The 12,214-nt window shown below is 37.2% G+C and overlaps 1 long non-coding RNA gene across 2 annotated transcripts in view; it reads right to left on the minus strand.

The window, feature by feature from the left end:
- The window catches only part of LOC116575463, a 47,160-nt gene that overhangs the window by 5,600 nt on the left and 29,346 nt on the right, over positions 1-12,214 (minus strand). The window contains exons 4-5 of one of the 2 annotated variants that reach the window (XR_004279791.1): positions 11,616-11,703; positions 7,610-7,717 (exon numbers count right to left, since the gene is read on the minus strand). This is a non-coding gene — a long non-coding RNA (uncharacterized LOC116575463). The remainder of the gene's footprint in view (positions 1-7,609; positions 7,718-11,615; positions 11,704-12,214) is intronic. The other variant, XR_004279790.1, reaches the window with a different exon arrangement.

Consider the following 12,214-nt stretch of genomic DNA (forward strand, 5'->3'; position numbering starts at 1 on the left):
CTTGATAGAATCCTTAAGGGATGTGATATTTTATTAAGTAACAGATCTCCCATGGATAAACGTGTTTTGCTTTAAAAGGGCCCTTTTTCTTAAGGAGCTGCTATTTTGTCAGGCACTGGTCAAGGTGGTTTATATACATCAATTCTCACACAACAAATTCTACCAATGAGACTGTGAGGGCTTTGTAAAAAGGTAACTTTGTCACCTTTCATATAGGTAGGATATGGTGGAATAAAGACAGGAATGCTTATTACACCATTTTCTGTTGATTATTGTGATTTAAAACTATGTGTGATGCTTCAAATTTTATTAAAATGCTTTTTGCACATCACTCGATTCAAAGTGAAGAAGGGAGAATTGAAATTCAAGAAGTCATGAATTCATGAATAAATCCTAAAGGTCCCAAGGAAAAGTTCCAAGGTTCTTCAAATGTTAAGCCTTAAAATGTAGCACCTTAGGTCCCATTAACAACTTTTCCAAGTGAAAGTAATGCATTTTTTAGTTCTTCCTGGATAATATCATTAAACATTTTTATTGCTCATTCAATTCTTTATAAAACATGATTTCTTGAGGCCAGTCAATGGAAAAATCTTGTTCATATTATTGAAGAATCTTAAGGGATTGCTTCTCTCTCAAACTGGAATGTATAACATATCATGAGTAGTTTCTCAGCTCAATACATTATAGCAGTGTCCCTTCTGTAAATGAAATGTCTTAATAGAAACAGTACTCCAACACTGCACAACGCTTATGCTCTAGGTTAGATTTTAAAGGAAGAAAACATCAGGCTAATGAAGATTTTTTTTTAATTACTTAATTGCTTATTTTTGTACAGAAAAATGATTGTTTTTACCTAATGGAGAAGCAAACTGGCAACAAAATTTTGTAAGATTTGTGTAATTCCAATTGTAAGTTAGGTCCCAAAGTAATAAATATATCGGTCATAACCTCCTGCTTGTGTGAGCCCCTTAGAATTCCTTCCATTGCAACTCCTGATGAGGTCATCCCTTTGCAAACATCATTTCACCAGCATGTGGTGCTGGGATACCTTGGGTTTTATTCAGATAGTTTCAGATTTGGACAGGACCATGCCGATTAGAGGTGAGAGAAAGGGTGTTCTCCAATTAGAATTGCCAAGGCTTAAGCAGACTAGAACTTTGTCTTTAGGGATTAATTAATTTAATGTGCTACAAATTTATAGAGTTGGATCCATTCACCCCTGCAGAACCCCAAATATTTCCCAGATAGGCCAAATGTCCAACATGTCTTTGAGAACAGACATGGATGTTACATGACAGCTGTTTATGTCTTCTGACTTAAGGGGGAGATCTTTTGGCTTTGCAATTTGGCAATGATATATACTCTTTGGCCAGCAGAGCAGATCTACCGTGGATTAAGATGAAAGGTAGAAAGAGTGAAAGGTAGATCATAGGGAGCAATCACAGGGTGGTGATACATCTGAGCAGGAAATGCTTATTTAAATAAATGAGACACATTAATGGCTCAAACGTCATTTGTGAGAATCTCCAACCAAAAAGGATTTTAAACTCTAAGACAGATTGAGATAAAAGCACATGTGGCTTAAAAAAAAAAAAAATGCATGGTCACATATTTACAATCTGAAACCTCTTATTTAAAAAAAAATATTAGCGGGGCGCCTGGGTGGCTCAGTGGGTTAAGCCACTGCCTTCAGCTCAGGTCATGATCTCAGGGTCCTGGGATCGAGTCCCGCATCGGGCTCTCTGCTCAGCAGGGAGCCTGCTTCCTCCTCTCTCTCTCTCTCTGCCTGCCTCTCCATCTACTTGTGATTTCTCTCTGTCAAATAAATAAATAAAATCTTTAAAAATATATATATATTAGCTAAGGAGGAGGACATTAATTAAGACTCCTCCCACACTAAAATAAATGCTATAGAAAAGCTTAAGACCTCCCTGAGTTTCAGTTTCTTACCTATAAAAATCACAGTAAAAATACCTGCCAATTTGAACAGTGACCTCTAAGACTTTTTTTTTCCAAATTAGTTCCTATGATTCTAAATAAGATAGACTTATTGTAAGTTGAAGGTGTCACATTTAACAGAAGTTTACGAATTCTGTTAAGTAATGAAAAGACTTCAGTTACAAAGGAATGAATCTCTAAGGGTGAACGGACATGCAGTCTGACAGACACACATGTGTGTGGTGGGGGGAAGACTTCCCACAACCCTTAAGTCATACTGCCATTTTCCAAAGCAAATTCTAATTAAGAATTCACAAGCTTAGATGAACTTAAGAATCTGGGGAGCTTTAAAAAATCCTGATATCCAGGCACATCTCAGATCAATTAAATCAGGATCTCTGGTGATGGGATGTACCCTTGAATATTCTTTAGCACTCCTGAGGGGGTTCCATTGTGAGTCATGAGTACTGCTGCCTCATGCCTTCACGTTGCAGAAAACGGAGACCCTCATAAGCTGAACGACTGAGTTTAGCTCAAGGAGTCCATGATGAAGCCAAGAAAAGAGATTCGGTTTCCCAACTCTTCATCCTGTTATCACCACTACATCCCATCTTTCTGTCTCTCCTCGCTTCACGTGGTCGCCTTCCACTGGCCTGTCTGTGGTCTTATTTTCAGATCCCCCATTCAGCACCTGCACACACTGTGTATCAAAGTTGTGAGCAGCCTCTCCCAGAGTAATTCTTGCATATCCCTTTCCTTCTTACAAGCGTTAATTTTCTAGGTTTGTTTACAAGTAACCCAAATTCTTTCATCTTATTGATGAGAAAATTGAAGACCAGAGAGGTGACTAACCTATGGTCATTTAATCCGGCAAAAAGCAGAGTCCAGAACTGAAATTGCTTAACATTTCATTCAAATTCTTTCCAGTCTTTCAAGACTCCACCTTTCAAGATGGGAGGGTCTTGAAGGAAAGACTCGTACCCTTCGTCAAGAAGCCAACACCTTTGTCCCAAGAGTAGAGAAGCTGAACGAGGGCCAGGCAGGGGCTGCATTTAAAGTAACTATCTTTTTAGGTCAGAGGAGAGCCCAAGGCACTGTTGCAGTGCAACTCATTAGTGCATACTGGCTCAGCTGGTGAGGCAGAGCAACTCAGCCCACAGTTTCCTCTGTGTGGGGTTCAGCTCAACCTTAGAGGCTCTGATTTGTCCTTGCTTTCCCTTATATCTAGTCTCCCTTCTTAACTGCTTGTCTTCTGGGTTTCAGGTTCCAGCATGAGACACAGAAACAAGAAACAACAGCATCAAGTAGACTATGCAACTGTCTCTGGCAATTGTGTAAATTTCAAGTCCCTATAAGGAGCGCCTTTTAAAAATAAACAGACACACAGACACAGACAGACACAGACATACACACACACACACACAGGGCCATGTGGTTATCAAGTTTGCATTTTCCAATTTACTCAAATCTAACTAATAATACCCAAACTTTCCAGTAACATTTTTCTAATACCCCTTTGACCATTTTTCTGATTTGCCATGCCTTTGATTTCCATGATTTTTCCATCAAGGAAAAAGGATGTTTATTGCTAATGTTCTCATTTGTGCTGCTGTTTATTCTTTAAGACTTCAATCCTTGACTCTAGAATGCAACAATTCTTATATCTCTTCTTATCTATGTAATGACTAAGAGAGTTAGGAATGTAGTAGAAGCTCACTTAGTAACTGTTGAAATTAATAGATCCTTAGTGAAGATCCACTGTTTATATGTTACTATGCTTTTTTAGTTGGAAAAAGTCTGGCAACATGCTTTCTTCCATAGGTTTTAAACAAAGCAATAGCATTAATTTTACTTTAAATAGCTAAATAAAAAGCAAATTTACTTTTCTATTTTGGCCATCTTCTTAACACCCAGAGACCTGGCTGATAATTTTATTAACTAGTTGTAGAAAGACATTAACTAGTTGTAGAAAGACATTGCAAACTCTTAAGCACAGTATTTTTGAATAGGAATATTTTATACCTAATGACTGAACATTAGAGAATAGCTCTCTTTGAATAATTACTTTAGTTTTCTATTTTTAGAGCAATATCAATTATCAGCTTTCAAAAACGCACATTATGATAATACATTATATGGCATATGTCAGTTAGCTTTGCTTTGAAGTCTAAGGTGATAGACTTGATTTTTAAAGTCAAAACCTACAAACGACTGTCTCTTTACATTTAAAATCAGTGTTTGCAAATGCCTGTATAATTTTTCTGTGTATAGTTTTAAATAGAGAAATTATATGTTATAATTCATCTATCATAACAGAGAAGTATATAAAATTTTAAAACTTGACCCTTGAAAAACAAAATAACTTCCCCTTAAAGGCATAAATTTTTTTTAATTTTAGTATATATGTATGATTAAATAAATGAAGCCTCATTCCATATGTAAAGTTTTGCAGTATACACAATTTTTACTTCAAGGTATAAAAATATTACATTAAAGCATGATTTTTTTAATACCCACATGATATTTTATATCATGAATATAACAAGTTTATCTCCTATCATGGGAAATCTGATTACAAGTAATGGTTCAGCAAACCCTCCTTGTTCATTAGTCTCTTTTCCCATAATTTTAATAATCATCACAGGATAAAAATTTTTTAAAGTGAAGGTACTTAAAATAAATGTGCATTTAAAAACTTTTGGTACATATTTTCTGCTTTTTCTTAGAAAGGACATACCAATTATATTTTTGTCAATAATCTATCTTCCTTTTTTATTTTGCCAAGTGGATAAGCCCAAATTACACACTATTGTTATTTTAATTTGCATTTCCTCAAACCTGCAGTTTCAAGGACAATAAATATTTTTATATCTTCAGCTAACTTGTGCTTTAATGAAAGATGCAATAGTTTTCATTAGACTTTATCAGCTTTCTTCTACGTACAACAAGTAAATAGTGAGAGCAAACATTTTCAGAAGAATAAAAAAGAGCATCATTTCGAAATGAAAAGAAGCCCAAGGAAGTAGGAAAATATCAGAACACTTATGCTTCCCCCACCCAAAATTATGGTGGACAAGGAGGAATGAGATTTGCTTAAAGTGGGGATTAAGTTGCTCTGGGTATCAAATGGAGAGTAAGACTGCACTAACAGCTTTGGCTGGAACTCTGCAAGTGTTGGATGCTGTAATTGACAAGGCACTAAGCCAGACATTATACATCCAAGACTGATAGAGGATGTTACAGTAGAAACTGGAGAAGTCGGTCGATATTTTCACAACTTTGTTGAGCTCAAAATGAGATCCCTGAAGACAAAGATGATGATTAACATAACCCCATTATGATAAAAAGGGAGAAGGATGGCAGATCACTCAGAAATTATACATCGGTCTATTCTGATCTCATTTGGGAGAGAAATTGTACAAGCCTTTCGAGCGATCCAATAAAGCTATACTTAGCAAGTCTATGGTTTGATGGAGACCAGCCCCATGCTCTCATTCCTCGGCTCATCAGAATCCTTTGAGGCTATCATTACTTTGAAGGTGCTAAGCTATTTTCAGAAAAGAGGAAGCACGGAGTGTGTGTTCTTACTGCTGAGTGGAACTCAACTTGTTTGTGTGGGTTTGGAGCAGATACCGTCTACTGAGAGGAGACTGCATTGTAATCATGTACAAGCTGCGAAGGACGTGGGTTCTTCAGAAGTGGTTTGTATGAGAAAATTCTTTTCGACTCTCTAAAATTCTGGTGAGAAAAATCTCCCAGCCAAAGGAATTGACCTTCTATAAAAAAAAAAAAAAAGAACTTGAGAACACGGCAGTTTTAAGAAGAGTGGGCTAATTCAGCAGATGGACAAGGTGGTTTGTGGGCAGTCTAATCTATAGTTTCTCCAATATCTCTGGGGACCCCTGAGAGGCAGAGTAGTCTTGAGACTTGATTATTGCCGAAACTTCAAAGCAGGGGAAGGAAAACACGAGAGGGGAGGATTTAAATAGCAGAAGAGAGACAACATATAACAATAACTCTCACAGGAAGGCTTCCAAGAACAGTGATCGCCTACCCACTCTTCAATCTCAAGTCTGAGACTTTCTTACATCTGAGGTCCCCTGGGCACACAAAACTGGGCAGAAAATTTCTGAACAATTAGTTGCTTAACATTTCTTTCCTGACATGCAAGGAAATAGCCAGACAACAACCTATCAATTACTGCTTTAAACCTGGCTAGAAAAAAAGGAGCGCAATACATGCCATTAGCTCTCAAGTATGCAAGTCAACAGAGGGAAGTCCTTTTATGTAAAAGAAAAGAATGTTGATAATCTGAAGATAGTGGGTGCACCCCCAATGTTCCATGGACCTAGGCTTGGCCAATCTAGCAGATCTCTCAGAAACAAACAAAACAAAACAAAACAAAACAAAAACACTTTTTAAAGACTGAAGTCACTATCATTATCTGGGAATTGATCTGGATTGCATCTATTATAGATTTTCTGTCCTAGTTTAGATATAATTTCCCGTAATCCAAAAGTAGGAGTTGTGAAACTGAATACCTATAAAACATTTACGAGTACTTTGAATAATCCATCCTGCCTGGGAAAGTGTTTCCTGCCTTTGGTTGAATCTCTGAAACTGATCAGGGCATCCTTGGACACAGGGTTGACAAGACCCCAAGTTGCACCTACATGTCCGGATGGGTGCCCCAAACTTATATTTATTTTCAGAAACTAAGGATAATAAGTTTCCATTTTATGAAGCCACAATCCCACTTGTGGGAGATCACTGAGATCAAATGTACTGGCCCTGAACAAGCTTTGGCAAGCCTCTGGGAAGAACATGTCTTTTCTTTGCTAGTTGAGTATGTTTCCAAGATAATTCCTTAGTTCAAACGGGGTCATTCACCCATAACTCTTCAAGGTAATTTCTTTTAATAACCCAAATTTACCTTTTACCTGGATATGCCCAGCTCCTAGTTCCTCAGATAGTTTAAATATTGTATAATGGATAAAATAAAGAAATTATGGTCACTGTGCACAATCTCACATCAACACCCTTTGTGAGAGGGTCATGATAGTCAAGAGGTGACATAGTAGGTAAAAAATGGGAGAAGAGGATTTCTCAATATTGCTCTACTCCCCAGTAAATCAATAATGAAAGACTTTACGGTCAATTCAGAAGCAGAAAAGCATAGTTCCACAAGTAAGAATGTTTCTGTAATTAGGCAAATCCGGCAACTGTGCATGTTTAATTACCACAAATATTCTACCCCATCTCAGCATGGAGAATTGGTTTTCCTATCTTCATACTTTCACATGACATCTCTTCCTATGCTATGTCTTAAACTAAACATTTTCTCATTAGATTGCCATGTGTGTTTCTTACAACACAACTGAATTATAACCAATTTGAGGGCAAGCACAAGTTCTCAGAGAGCCTGCAACAGTGTTCTCTGCAAATGGCAAACTTTCATTGAAAAATTTTTGCTCTCTCACTGTTAGAATTTTATGGATATCGAATGGCTCACCCTGTTCTGGCACACATTTGAATATTTTCCATCTTAAACACATTTTCCATCCCAAACACCAGTTACACCACTTGATTTCCTAACAACAAGGACTTCATTTCTTTAGGTTTGGAAGCTTCTTGATCTTTAACCATGTCCCTTTAAAAATGCAAATTACACCTGGACAGGGTAAACTCAAGGTCTCCTCCTATGGCAATGTGTGTCTGCTCTCTCAAGATATCTCTCTTTTTCAGCTCCTTGCTTTCTAGTACTTTCTTCATCTATTATCTGGAAAAGAGAAGCAGAAGATAATACAGATATTTTATTTTCCCTTAAAAGCAACTTAAAATTCATTGCCAGTTTGTTTGAGTCCATTAAGTCAAAGAATTAATTCTAACTCTTCTTGAAATTTTTGACTTGTAACTTTGATAGAGGCACATACGTGTTACTTAAAAAAACCAAATTCCACTTGGCCTTGTCTGAGTCCAGAGTCATTTCACTTAGGCCCAGGGTTGCTTATTTGCCTAGCTAGCTTAAATAGTGAGTAGCCGAAACGTTCCTTCCCTAAAGGCGTCACCACTTGAACAAACTTGGTGTTCCTTTTTGGTATTTAGGGGTTGGGAGAGAAGCATTAACTTTTATAAAACAAGGAAGAACCAAAGATTCAACAAAGTGGTTATGGTCTATGCCCCCTATTATGTATAAATATTCAGACTTTGAAAGAAAAGAGAAAATTTCACAATTTTCAAAAATTTAACTCCAACTGTTGTAATCCACAAGGGAAATGTCAGGATTGCATCAGATGAGGAGACCTGTTTCTAATTGAGAAAACCCTGCCCTCATCACCAGCCCTGCTGTCTGCGGATTAAGCCTTTTAAAGTTTGGGGAAATTCACTCCCTCGCTCCTCACTTCTTTTTATGAAGTCTTTAAATGTTCTCCACTCCTTTCTGGCTCTTTCAAGAATAATTAGAACCCTCATCAATTTCCCTGCCCTTGCCCGTTTGACAAACAAGTGCCATTTGAGTGAAATGTTTGCATTCTTCACCGAGCAGAATTTGGGGGCAGTTTCTAATTCTATAGATTTCACAGCAGTGATGCTCCCAAGAGAGTCATAAATGAAGCTGTGGTAATTCAAGCAGTTTTTTGACGACCAACAGTGTTGTGTTACATCTTTGCATTGGCCTTTCATTTCAGTGATTAGCAGGTGTGGTGCAGGAAGCCTTTGGTTTCAACTCTGCCTAATTCAACAGCCTGTTTCTGCTTTGGTACTAGGTCTAAGAAATAATCTCAGGCTTCTAGAAGGGTGACTCGACTTCTGTATTTAGATTATATCAGGAATAATTCAGCTAGAAAAATCAACACATAGAACCAAGTTGGCACAATTTCTTGACCCTTTGTGTTTGCAACTGTATAAGTAAAATAAATTCTTTATAACTTCTGTATAAGTAAAATAACTATGTGTCTAAAAAATCTTTTTCTATCAGAACAACATAATAAATTATGGTTGTTAATTAATAAGACCATCGTGAATCATGAGTCTAAGGATAAGCCATTTTCTTGGATTTCTTCCTCTTTTTTCTCCAAGTGCCTGCACTTATGCAATATTATTCCAGATACTTCCTATTTTGAATGATGATCAGAAAGGAGTGTAAGGATTAACAATAATAATTCACATTACTGTTTGTTTTCCATAACAACCATTGGTTGGGGGGCTAACAGAGAGTCTGTGAGGGGATAAGACAACTCCATTCACAGGTTTTCCTACTAGTATCGATGTCACTCATCAACAATGTGTGAAGCATCTCCTGTCTGTGGAGTATTTCAGTTGGCTCTGGGTGAATTAACCATTGTTTTTGCCTTTTTGAGAATGACACATGAAAGAAAGTGTAGTACAAATAGCTAAATGGGTTGGGAAATTACAAATAAAGGGAATGGGATTTGGGAGCTGAAACTGTCAGGAAAGGTTTTTTGACTTTGAAGAAAGTGAAAGGAAAGCCATTGAAGGCAAGGGAACAGAAGCAAGAAGGATCAAGTCTGTATGGCAAACATCTAAGGCTGAGTTAGCGGCCCTGGCTGAGAAGCAGGACGTCATTCAAGTGGCTCTGGAACCTGCTATTCTCTGGTTAGGAACAATGGAATTCATAGGGAGTCAGAAACTCTAGTTTCTTAATCAGAGGCCTGATGCCAAGAAAGCTTTCGTGTCCATCATTAAGGCAATGAGGTTTATACTTGATGGTATCAGTCTCAGCTCCCTTATGGAAGAGCAATTGGAGATACACAATCAAGTATTAATAAGAATATGAATAATCAAGGAAGTACTGAAAATATACTAATTTTGGTTCATTTTCCTGGAATTGACATTAATTAAAATAGACTGCAACTAATGAATTAGCTTGAGTTCTAAGTAACTTCAAATATTATTTCCAAAGTCGTTCCAACTACCCATGTTTCCAAATGATTCACTTTAAATAATTAGGAGGCAAAATTATTACCCGAGTTGTGATCGAATCCAGACATCTAAGACAGGAAACCTACAGAGCAGGTTATTAACATATTCCTTATCAAGACACTTAAGACCCTGGAAAAATGCGGGCTTCTTATTCACAAGTTTATGGATTTCACTGGAACCAAGGATGACCTTGTAATCCCGTCAGTCAGTCTTCAGAGACATCTCACCAACAATATAAGTGTTGGAAAGGAGAGTTGTCATTATAAGATCTGGACTTAGAGCAGGGATTTATGATCAGTACAGTGTTCATGATATGCATTGCAGTGTGAATTAGGCTTTGATAAAGTTTCACGTTCACTGGAGGATATTTTAAAGGCAAAACTTGGCTTTAGTTTTAGTCAATTGTTTCTTCGTTATCTAAAACAGAAGAAAGCATTTATCAAGGCATCAATCAAAGTTTCAGATGTCTCAGAATGTAAAATTATTTAAGGGGACTCAAGGGAGCTGTTGCAAACTGTCTACCTAAAATGACTTCAATGTTATTTTTAATTTTAATGTGAATACTAAAGTTATCTGATTATAGCAACTTTGTGTTATACTTACACAAGAACAGATTCATGACCCTGCTTTCAAGCTGAGTTTAAACCTTAGAGAGACTCCAAAGTATAAATAAAACATTGTAATCAATACCACCCTTTTGACAAAACTCTGGGAAATAAATTAGAAATTCCATTCTTCTAAGATTAAACATAAACTAACAAGATTTTCTAAATGTAGTTTACATGATGTATTTTGGCTGCATCTTTGGTGTTGTTTTCAGAACATAGAAATTATAACTATAGCATTCTGAATTAAGAACACTGAATACTTTGAAACCACTAGGCATACTTCCATGGGCTACTACTACCTTTTATGCATTACTTTCATGTGGATTCATTCCTTTTATAAATATTTATTTAGTACCTATTACGCATCAAAGACCATGATAGAGGCTAGAACACAAAAAGAAATGGGAGAGAAATCTAATTTTGCAACTATCCATTCTCCCATTATCTCAAGGAATTCCTTCCAAGATTATATAGAGTGTTTGGCCTGTGATTTGTTTGTTTGTTTTCCCACATAATCCAAAGAAAGTTTCAGTTACATGTATGGATGGTTAATCTACGTTGATTATTAGCAGAAAGTTAGAAATAACCAATACATCTCCCTATCCTTTTAAGATTGGTGTTGCAAGTAGGGTGCTTTAGTGAATTATTGATCTTTAAGGGGATAAAGGTCTTAAAAATAGTTTCTAATTCAAGAAAAAGATCGTACCAGACCTCGGGATGTCATAAAAGAAAGTACAGAGCTTATAAAGAGAATGAAGGGGCTGAAGTAAGGCAATTTTTATCTTGATTCCGGGAATCAAAAGGAAGAAGACAAAGAATGCAAATAAGGATACGCGTGTGGCCAACGTTGAAGCCACTCATCTTGTAAGAGTTTATAAAATCCTATAGAGAAATGGTGTGAGCATATGTGTGAATTAATTATGTTAGAATCTTTGTCAGCCACATTGCATGTGGACAGAAAAGCCAATCCAAATGAAACCGACAAAGGAGAAGGGAAGCCAGTATTGCCGAAATTCCTCCATGTGGTTAGCAAGGCATGGATATCACCTTTTATGACAAACGTGGATTATGTTGTAAATACTATCCACCAAGTATGGAAGACAAAAATGAACCAACAGAAGTACTTACAATGACCCCCACCATGGCTGCCTATGAAAACTGCAGAAGTGTGATGGTCAGACGACAAATGAAGACAAGCGAGATAGGAAATGTGGCCCTGGGGGAAACAGCAAACATTATGTTTATCCGTATGATGATAGGTTTTCAGGCTGTGAAACATGTGGGCAAAAACATCTGAAAGCTTAAAGCGCAGGTCTGGACAGGAGGAGTAGTAAGGTTGGCTTAGACAGGTAGATCTGGGAATGATCTGCAAAGGAGGCTGTCGTGGCTGGGAGAGTACAGGGGTCTGCCAGCGAGAGGGAGGTCTGGGCGCCACGTAACCCAGGCGCAGAGCCAAGTTGGAGCGGGTCCCAGACACAGACAGAGGAGGGCTGAGGTGGGAGTGTAGAGGGTACCTAACTGGCGTCTGGAGTTTCAAGATTCTCTGTCTGTACTAATCCTGCCTCTCTCTATAGTTAGAGGCTTTGTAATTCAGAAGCTTAAAACTAGCAAAGTAAAAAAAAAAAAAAAAAAAAAATCTAAAAGCAGAAAGAAGAAAAATGCTTGCAAAAATGGAGACAAGCAAATATAATGGTGATATTGTCATATTGTCACGAAGCAAACACAAT

Source organism: Mustela erminea, chromosome 16 (assembly GCF_009829155.1).
Source record: "Mustela erminea isolate mMusErm1 chromosome 16, mMusErm1.Pri, whole genome shotgun sequence".
Classification (NCBI taxonomy): Eukaryota; Metazoa; Chordata; class Mammalia; order Carnivora; family Mustelidae; genus Mustela; species Mustela erminea.